Source organism: Chelonoidis abingdonii, chromosome 2, assembly GCF_003597395.2.
Source record: "Chelonoidis abingdonii isolate Lonesome George chromosome 2, CheloAbing_2.0, whole genome shotgun sequence".
Lineage (NCBI taxonomy): Eukaryota > Metazoa > Chordata > Testudines > Testudinidae > Chelonoidis > Chelonoidis abingdonii.
In genome coordinates, this window is record NC_133770.1 from 12351446 (window position 1) to 12361655 (window position 10210).

Here is a 10210-nt window from a genome sequence, read left to right on the forward strand (position 1 = left end):
CATGGAGGTGTGACCACAAGCCAGAGTTTAATTAGAAATCAGGATGAATATTTGTAGAAAATCACTATAATATTCATAGTTTAATTTATATAATCAAAATGTTCCAAGATGGCAAAGTTCAGTTGACTTTTCATTCCAAAAGTATTTGATATTGCCTTAAACATCTCTCTCTAATATTGTAGTTAGTCCTATATGAAGCCATATGTGCCATGACATGTAATCATTCTCTCTATCTTGGTAGGATACTGATCTTCCAATGCCTAAAAAGAAAGTGTTTTTGCGCTACAATGGCCTCAACTTCTTAGCTACTCCCGAAGCATCTTTCAGATGATAGGTTAGAATCCCCAGTCCTTGACACCAGTGCAATGTGAGTGTAAAACACTACCACTGGTGTGATCTGGTAATAGATGTAAGTAACTAAAACAGAGGTCAGACACTAGGGCAGCTGACCGAAATCCAGATCTATGTTATTGCGTGTCCATGTTTCTCAAAATGGCACTGGCTTATCAAACTAAAATACCTAGAATCATGCTGAAAAGTTCCAGTGGCCAGATTTTCCAAGGTATTTTGCCACCTAATGATGCCGGTAGGTATCCCATATCATTTTCAGCAGCACCTAAGCAGGGTTATGCACCTAACAACCATTCAAACCAATTGATGTCACTGGGAGTTAGGGGCCTACTGAGTCACTTCTGAAGATTCCATTCGCTGCCTATCTGCATGTTAGGGGCAAAGTAACTTGGAAAATCTGGCCTTAGGTGACCTTTCAGCAAGAAGGCAGTTGAATCACCCTATTATCAGGAGACAGTCTGGTCTTCAGGATGCACATTATTGGCATAGCTGCTTAAAAACAGTGAATCATCCAAAAGAACAGGGCCACTACTAACACAACAGGCTCCTGCACTGTTATTAACACCCAGCCAGACAACTGTGCATAATATTCTTGGCATCAGGAGAACAGGTGTAGGCTTCAATCAGCAGGGTTTTTTTCTCCCTGTCTCTGGCTGTGCCTGACAAAGTACAAGTCATAAGCATCAAGCGCCTCTACATTAGATCACCGACCCTATTTCCTTCAATGCTGTGCTGTTCCACTGGCTACACAAGAGAGGACTGTAGGTCTGCTCTCTGATCAGTTTGCTCTGAAGGCCTCTTGTGTACTGTGTGCTTCCAGAATCATTGCAGTCCAGTATCGTTGAGTAATGCTGTTCTCATACCATCCGAACTTACACCATCGCAGATAACATAGTGCCTCTGTGAATCTGTCTTAATGAAGCCATCTGATTACCATTATCCTAGATTTCCTGGTGTCCAGAAGTTTCCCTAAATGGCCAATACAAAGTTCACGGTATAGGACTGGGGTAGATTGGGTATGTAAATTCCCTTTTTGGCTGCATGAGAACAGAGCTAACTCCTCTTGCATTTATAGATTTGCTGGCAGAACTCTTTGTTATTTGTGCTACAGCTTCCCCAGTGACTATATCTGTAACAGAATCTTATCCGAGTCCTTATCATTATTCAACTAACAACAGCAAATAAAATAGATCTAGAAACAAATCTACAAAAAAGAAAAGTGCCTGGTGATATTCTGAGTTCTCTGCACAATGGATGAAGTCAGCTCCCTGGTGTAAATCTGGTCTAACTCCACTGAAGTAAATGGCAATACTCTGAATTTACATTGTGTAACTGACAGCAGAATTTGGCCTCCCGTTAGCCATTATCTAGTATCATCTAAGAGCTTTTAAAAAGAACAAGCTGTCAAATGCTTTTTCCCTTGTTCATTCACTCTTCTCTAAACCTTTCTCCTTGGCCACCAAAACACTGCTGGCTTTCTATTGAATTCCCACCAGCAACCTTTTGTATTAGCTGAACAGAAACAACAGCCAAAAGAAAAGAAAACAAAACCAAATATAATACCTATGAGAGAGCACAATGTATGTGTCCCATCAGCAGGCTCCGGGAACTCTGAGGCCAGGTCTACACTACTCGCGAAAATCGATTTTAGATAACGCAATTTCAGCTACGAGAATAGCGTAGCTGAAATCGAATATCTAAAAAATCGATTTACTCACCCGTCTTCACCACGCGGGATCGATGTCCGCGGCTCGCCATGTCGATTCCGGAACTCCATTGGTTTTGGTGGCGTTCCGGAATCGATATAAGCGCGCTCAGGGATCGATATATCCCGTCTAGATCAGACGCGATATATCGATCCCCGAGCAATCGATTTTAACGCGCCGATACGGCGCGTAGTCTAGACGACAAAGATGGCTGCTCTCTCTCCCCCATCAGACAGAGTTCTTAGAAACACAAAGGTGCCATCCACAAAAAACAGTGGCACAACAATTTCATGGGTGTATAAGCTACAGAAGAATGTTGCATGTAAAAAAGGCTCACTGGGACAACACACATTCAGCTTGTCATGGGAAATTATAGCATGCTATGGCATTGACGAGGTCCAAGCTGAAATTCCCTTGAGGGAAATATGTTAGAGGAGACATTGTAATAACATATTGAGGTTATGTCTACACTACTGTGGTAAGTCGACCTATGCTACGCAACTCCAGCTACATGAATAATGTAGCTGGAGTTGATGTACCTTAGGTCGAGTTACTGTGGGGTCTGCACCATGGGGGGTAGATGGGAGAAACTCTCCTGTCAACTTATCTTACTCTTCTCGTTGGGGGTAGAGTAAGGGTTGACTGGAGAGCAATCTGCAGTTGATTTGGTGGGTCTTCATTAAACCCGCTAAATTGACCACTGGTGGATCGATCTCAGAGCATTGATCCCAGATGTAGTATAGACATAGCCTGAGCTGTGACTGTACTTAACCACCAGTTGACTTCTAAGCTCTGGTTTGATTAAGAGCTAAGTCTGCCCCTATGATGGGGGCAGAAAATTTTGGCCCAATAACTTCTACCTTCTTTTTATCTTTCCCAAGCCCATTGGGAGGAAAACTGCACATGTGAAACTGAACCGAAGGGGCAAACCTTCATCCTCCTGAATTGTGTGACTAAGGGGATGTGCAAAGAAAGTGCTGGACAGAGTCAAGCAGACTGCACCACACCCATATACAGTTACCGTCTAGTTGCTACATCCATTGCAAAACCATCACCAAACACACCTCAGTGTGGCAACCGCTGGGATCAACCAAGAAATCACTAAAAAGCAATAAAGAGTCTGTGGCACCTTATAGACTAACAGACATATTGGAGCATGAGCTTTCATGGGTGAATACCCACTTCCTCAGATGCATGTGAAATCACTGGTTACCAGTGAAATATCAGGGAATGGCAAGAAAAGACTGAGTCATTGTAGGCTCAGATGGGCTCACTGGCAGGAACGGCTGCAGAAATAGCACATTTTGCATGAATATTGCAGAACAGTCTTGTAACTATTCATAGAAAGGAAGTCACTGGTAACCTCTGAGTTTAGATTTGTACATGAGCCCATTTGCACCAGACACCTGATTCATTCTGAGAGTTATCCTTCTCCAATCAGGGCACAGAAGCATACCATGAGAACTACATGGCCAATCAAAATGGCTTGAATTTTGCATGTTCAATATTATTATTTATTATTTATTTGTATTGCTGAAATGCCTAGGAGCCCAGTTTTGCCATAAGCTGCTCATGAGCTATAGATCAAGCATTATTTGCAAGAAGGTTTTTGATGAGTTATTTTGAACAATAAGTAATCACAACCTGGTCACAGTCAACTTGCAGACAGAAACATGAGAACTAATTAGTCTGTTCGGACTATTCACCCATTTCTATTGAATGTGCTTTAATTTTCTTCTCTCTCTCTAAATTTGTTAGTCTTTAAGGTGCCACAAGTACTCCTGTTCTTCTCTCTCTCTCTCTCTCTCTCTCTCTCTCTGAATTGCCCTAGCCAAGTTGCTGTTAACCTTCTTTGTCTTTTCATATAAAGCACTAACATTGTTTCTATTTTTATTTGACTGACTAATCCCTTTGTGGATTTAGTGTCATTAATATCCCCTGCTGTTGTCGGAGTGCCAAATCAGTGAGTTGTTTGTCTTTCCTGTCCACGGATACTGTTCTGAGACAGTAGATTTAGTTAACTATATGTTTGTCAGCTAAGTCATTAATCTATCGGAGGGAAGAGCATCTTTCCACGAATTCCATGTTAACTGCTTTGTGGAAATGTTAAGCTTGATTAGACTTACAGACTCTTGCTTCTGACTCAGCATAGATACTTGAGACTTAGCACATGTAATTCATTATACAAGCAAACAACTATAATTTCTGATTGATAGGCAATAGTGAATTTGTGGCTGGGAAAGACAATGGACACAAAAGGTAGTTTATGGCTTTTAATCTGTAGGATGGCAACTAATACATTTTTGAACAGAAATCTTGGTCCATTTAAATGGAGCATGTCATAGTGCTCGAAGAGTCTGATTTGCATCATCTTACGTTCTACCTCTGCATTTAGCCCGCTAACCCAGCTAAGAGCAATACTTGGCCTCATGCTCAGGGAGAACAACTGTTGTTAGTCATAGCTACGACTTTTCATTTATTATTTTCTATTGCCTCTGAGTATTCGAGGTGCTTCAGAGATGACAAAGGCCTAGTCCCTGCACTAAAGTGCTTGCAATGTAAATATTTTAAATGCTGCCATAATAATAATAATGATAAATAATAATAAGAGGGGTGTCTATCAGGCTAATCTTTTTGCCTAGATATTGTATCTATTTTCCCTCACTCTTCATCTATCTTTGTCTTTTAGATTATACACCAGGGGTTGGTAACCTCTCAGAAGTGGTGAGCCGAGTCTTCATTTATTCACTGTAATTTAAGGTTTCATGTGCATCTAAACTATTGTTGTATGTAAAGTAAATAAGGTTTAAGAAGCTTAATTTAAATTTAAATTAAAATACAGAGTCTCACAGATTGGTGGCCAGGACCCGGGCAGTGTGAGTGCCACTGAAAATCAGCTCGAGTGCTGCCTTCAGCAAACGTGCCATAGGTTGCCTACCCCTGTTATACACTCTGAGGCAGGGACTGTGTCCTATTGTTCTTATTATTATTTGATTGTTTCCCCAATCTGGCTCCTCTGTGTTTGAAAGGTACTTACAGCATTTGGAGCTCTACAGTCATCTTAATATTTACACACAAAACACCCTACATTAAAACAACATTATTAAGAATGCAAAGTGAAGCACTCAGAAATTCATTAATCCAGAATTCAGGTTGTCTGTGCAACCTTCATTTGCCCCCCTTTTTGTGTGTGCATTATAGACTCATAGAAATGTAGGGCTGGAAGAGACTCATAGACTTGAAGGTCAGAAGGGGCCATTATGATCATCTAGTCTGACCTCCTGCACAATGCAGGCCACACAATCTCACCCACCCACTCCTGTAACAGACCCCTGACCTATGTCTGAGTTATTGAAGTCCCCAAATTGTGGTTTGAAGACCTCAAACTGCAGAGAATCCTCCAGTAAGTGACCTTGAGAAGTCATCAAGTCCAGTCCCCTGCACTGTGGCAGGGCAAAGTAAATCTAGACCATTGCTGACAGGTGTTTGTATAACCTGTTCTTAAAAACCTCTCATGACGGGGACTCCACAACCTTCCTTGGAAACCTGTTCCAGAGCTTAACTATCCTTAGAAAGTTTTTCCTAATTTCTAACCTAAATCCCTCATGCTGCAGATTAAATCCATTACTTCTTGTCCTACCTTCAGTGGACACAGAACAATTGACCACTGTCCTCTTTATAACAGCCCTTAATGTATTTGAAGACTGTTCTCAGGTCCCCCTTAGCCTTTTTCACAGTGGCATCACATTGTCAACTGATATTCAATTTGTGATCCACTGTAACCCCCCAGATCCTTTCCACCAGCACTGTCACTCAGCCTTGATGTAGTCTTTAATTACATGGGCATATAATTCCGCTGCGTCCAGTCTCATTCAATGCACCATATGGACAATGCTCACTTAATGAGCAGCTAGTCAATATTTCGTTTTCTCCTCATTGTTCAATGTGTGGCCCAAGCCTTATTTGCTGCACACTATTCAAACCATGCTCTGAAGACAGAATTATGAATTTCCTTGTGGGCTTTTCCATAGCACTCGTCACTGTAGTATCTGAGTGCTCCAAAATATTAATGAATTTATCTTCACATCATCCATGTATTTGTGTGTAAGGGGGAGGGGGTCTGTTATCCCAATTTCGTAGATGGGAAACTGATGCACTGAGCTTAAAGTCAACAGTTTCCATTAATTTTGGGTGGCTGATCTGAGGCATTTTTTTTTCAGAGCACTTTGCCTTAAACAGTAATGTATATGTTCAAGGCACATCTCCCCTTCACTTCAGCTGCCATGGTCAGTGCTCAGCATTTCTGCAAATCAGACACCAGGGTCTCAAGATGAGCACCCAGAAAATGAGGGCACACAATTAGTGAGCAGCTGTGAAAAATTTGGTTTAAATGACTTTACAAGCAACACACAGGAACTCTGTGGCAGAGGCTGGGATAGAATCCAGCTCTCCGGGGCAGCATTCAGCTGACTTATCTAGGAGACCCTCCCTTTTCTTCCTGCCGTCCCCTGCCTCATGAACTGCACACTGTCCAACATCTGTAACAAATGAGATAGGGATCCTACAGACAACAGTCTCCTGCACTACGTGGAGCAGAGCGGGCCTATCCTGTGCACTGAATGAGGCATGGGACTGGTGGAAAAAAATGTGATTGTGTAATGAAAGACTGTATCCTAGTGTATATGAATAAGGTTGCCCCATCTGAGTGCTTGATTTTGCAACCTAAATAATATTCTTTTACAGAGTTTTTCTGGATGTGTAATTTCCTAGGTTTTTAAAAAAACAAATTGACAAAACAAAAATTCCCTCACGTGGCATCATATTGCGCCCCCACATGCACACACAGTGTTCATCATCAGAGTTGGAAACTTCAGATCTGCCCTACAGACCTCTGTCACTGGAGCTAATGGAATAATTGATAGCACGGTTAGGTTGTTATCTGCTATGTGGACCAGCGCTAAAGGGGGATGGACACTTTGCCACTAGATTTCACAGATATTTGCTGAGAGCAGAGGAAGGGTGAGACTACTTGGGTTCCATTCCAGGCTCGGGAGAGGACTGTTCTCTATTGGGCACAGATTCTTCCACCCATTCCCCACAAGTGTGATCCCTTCTGCCCCATCCCTTCCAGCCTGTCCCAGTCTGGTGTCTTCCTTGTCTTCCTCAGACAGCCATCTGTCTCGGATGGTTCAGACAGAACAAATCCCGCACTTTGGCAGGGGGTTAGGCTAGAAGACCCTGGAGGGCCCTTCTAATCTTATGATCCTATGATCCCTGGTTCTTTGTCCCAGCCCCGCTGTCCTAGCCTCCACTTCTTTGGCTTCTCACCCCAGTCCCAGTCTCCTTTCTCAGGAAGTCCTAGTCTCTCCTCTTCACCCTCCCCACCCCAGTCCCAGTCTCCCCCAGTCCCAATATCCCTGCTCGTCCATCCCCACTCCCCACCGCCCCACATGCCAGCTTCTTGGTTCCAGTCTCCTTGCTCAGCCAGTCCAAGTTCCCCACATACCAGCCCCTCATCTGAGCTCTCTCTCTCCCTCATCCTGGCCTCCAGTCACCCCAGCCTGTCCTCACCCGTGTTCCCAATCTCCACTGACTCCTCATGCCAATCTCCCTCCCCAGACTCTTCATCCAGTCTTAGTGTCCCCTTCCCCAGCTCCTTAACCCAACCAGTCCCTGTTCTCCCCTGGACCTTGGCTCCTCATCTCATCTCTCTTCTCTCCTCTGTAATCTCCTTCCCCCCATCCCACTGGTTCCCAGTCTCTGTCTCCTTGCTCAGCCACTCCCCTCTCCCCATCTTTCAATTTCAGCACCCGCTCCACACACACTGTCTACCAACCCATCTCTCCTCCGCCACCAGCTCCCCAGTCCCAATCTTCTTGCCAGACAGTCCTAATCTCCCCTCATCCCAATTGCCAGTTACAGTTTCCCTCCCCACCCACCAGCCTGAGCCTCCATCCCTCACCACCTGGCACCTTGTCCCAACCTACTCCCCCTACCCACCTTTGGCTGTTGTCCCTTCTTCTTTCAAACTGGGCAACTTCCCTCCTCATGCTGAGTGGATCCAGCAGGGGAGGCATTGAAAGCACAGGAGTGACAGGTTCTTTGCCCTCAGTTCACGTACCCAGACCCAGACCCAGCCTAGCTTGCAGCAGCCCAGAGCTACAGTTACAGGAAACAACCTGCTCAGCCTCAGGCTGGAACATTCTTAGTTGAGACAGAATTTTCCAGGAATTTAGCTGCTCAGTGCTAAGAAGTCTCTACTGAGCATGTGTGAACTGTAATTTTTTTTCATAACTTGGTCAAATGGGAGCATGTTTTTCCAAGGGATGGCTCAAGACCACCCCACCTTGCTAAAATTCAAGTCTCTGCTCCAAAGTATGAGCATGCCAGAGCTTCTCAAAAGAAAAATTGCCAGCATTTTGGAACATGGGCAAAACAAGACATTTTCCCCTAGCCTCGTTTTCAGAAACAGAGGCATTGTTTTCTCTGAAAGATTCTGAAAACATTTCACCCAAGGAAGACCCCTGACATGGAAAATTTCATCCTAATCAAGCAGTACTACCAGCCGTGCCTATAACAAGACCCTTCTCTATCAATAATCTGCATGCTCCACCTTCTGAACAGAAACGACCCACTGTGCCAAAGCGTGACATAGCATGTACATTGATTGGTGAGGAAGTTAATTTCACCTGGCAAACTTCAGGTAACATTAACTCAGCACATAGTGCTCGATATGTACTAATTAATTCTCAAGGCAAAGATTCATGCAAGAAGGCACATTGTGTAGAGAAAATATTCATCTGTTCCAAATGTTCAATGCTTATTTCCTATTCAGTGAAGGGGCCAAGTTTAATCACAGATTTATTTATTTTTTTAATCTATTCACGATGAATCCTAGGAGACATCTGGCTGGAAGAGCGGTAGGAGCTTTGGGCTAATTCTGATTAGCATTGGAGAATGCATGCCAGAGATGGATGAAATGAGGATGTGGATAGTAATTTACTGTAGGCCTGGTGTAAAACACTCTGATAAAATTCTTGCTTCCCCTAGGAAGTTTTCCACCTGTGTCTTGCTTTGCAAGCTGCTCTGCTGCTTCCAGCAAACTATCTGTCAAGTGCAGAGAGAGAGGAAACGGGTGGCGGTTGTGCCAAATGTCAACGTCAACCAGGGTAGTGAGTTGCATTAATAAAGAGTAAACACCCACCTGGAGTCCTCTTCTTGCTTAGCTGCTTTTCTTTGCAAAGCCCATTATAATTACAGAATATATATTGGCTTCTCTACCATATCGTTCTACTGCACCTCAACCATTTTAACCCCAAATTTACCTCTCTCTCATACCATGGTCTCACATTTCTTTGCAGGTTTATTCCTGCCTGTTGCTGTCACTGGGAATGTGAAGCCTTAGTATTGAGGTTATAAAGTGCATATACATGTTGGAATGGGGTGTGTGAAGCTCCCTACAACATTTCTAGTTTCTTTATTCTGCCACCTTTTGGCCCTTCCACTTCAAATAAAGTCAATAATGACTTCAGACCAACTGCATTGTGTCAGCCTTTTCCACTGTGACACAGCCAAAGATCATGATCCTGAGAGTATGAGCACCCACAACTCCAGCTGAAGTCTTCATTATTGCCACCATGCTTGATCTACTGCATGCTGGGTAATAAATAAGAGGACTGTGAAACCTGTGAAACCAAACTGGCTCTTTATTAAGAGAACTATTTATGGAGATGCTGTAACTGCAGCTAGCATTCCAGAAATCTGCACACAGACTAACTCCCTGTTGCCTCCTCCAAACTCCTCCCCCCTGTAAACCTAGGCACCTTCTTACAAGTTCCAGGCAGATTGCTGCAGTTACTGATAGTTGGCTTTATATGGAGTGAAGGGTGCTCAGAACTTTTTAGGATCAGGGATCCTGTGGTTGGATCTCAATTAAGAAAGGCTGATACTACACATTTGGTTTATAAAGCGGGGCTTAGTTTTGTGCTGGATTTGCTAGAGAGGCTGCTTCTGGATAGGCAAAACAGGCCTGGTCTACACTACGCGTTTAAATCGATTTAAAGAGCGTTAAATCGATTTAACGCTGTACCCGTCCACACTACAACGCCCTTTATATCGATATAAAGGGCTCTTTAAATCGATTTCTGTACTCC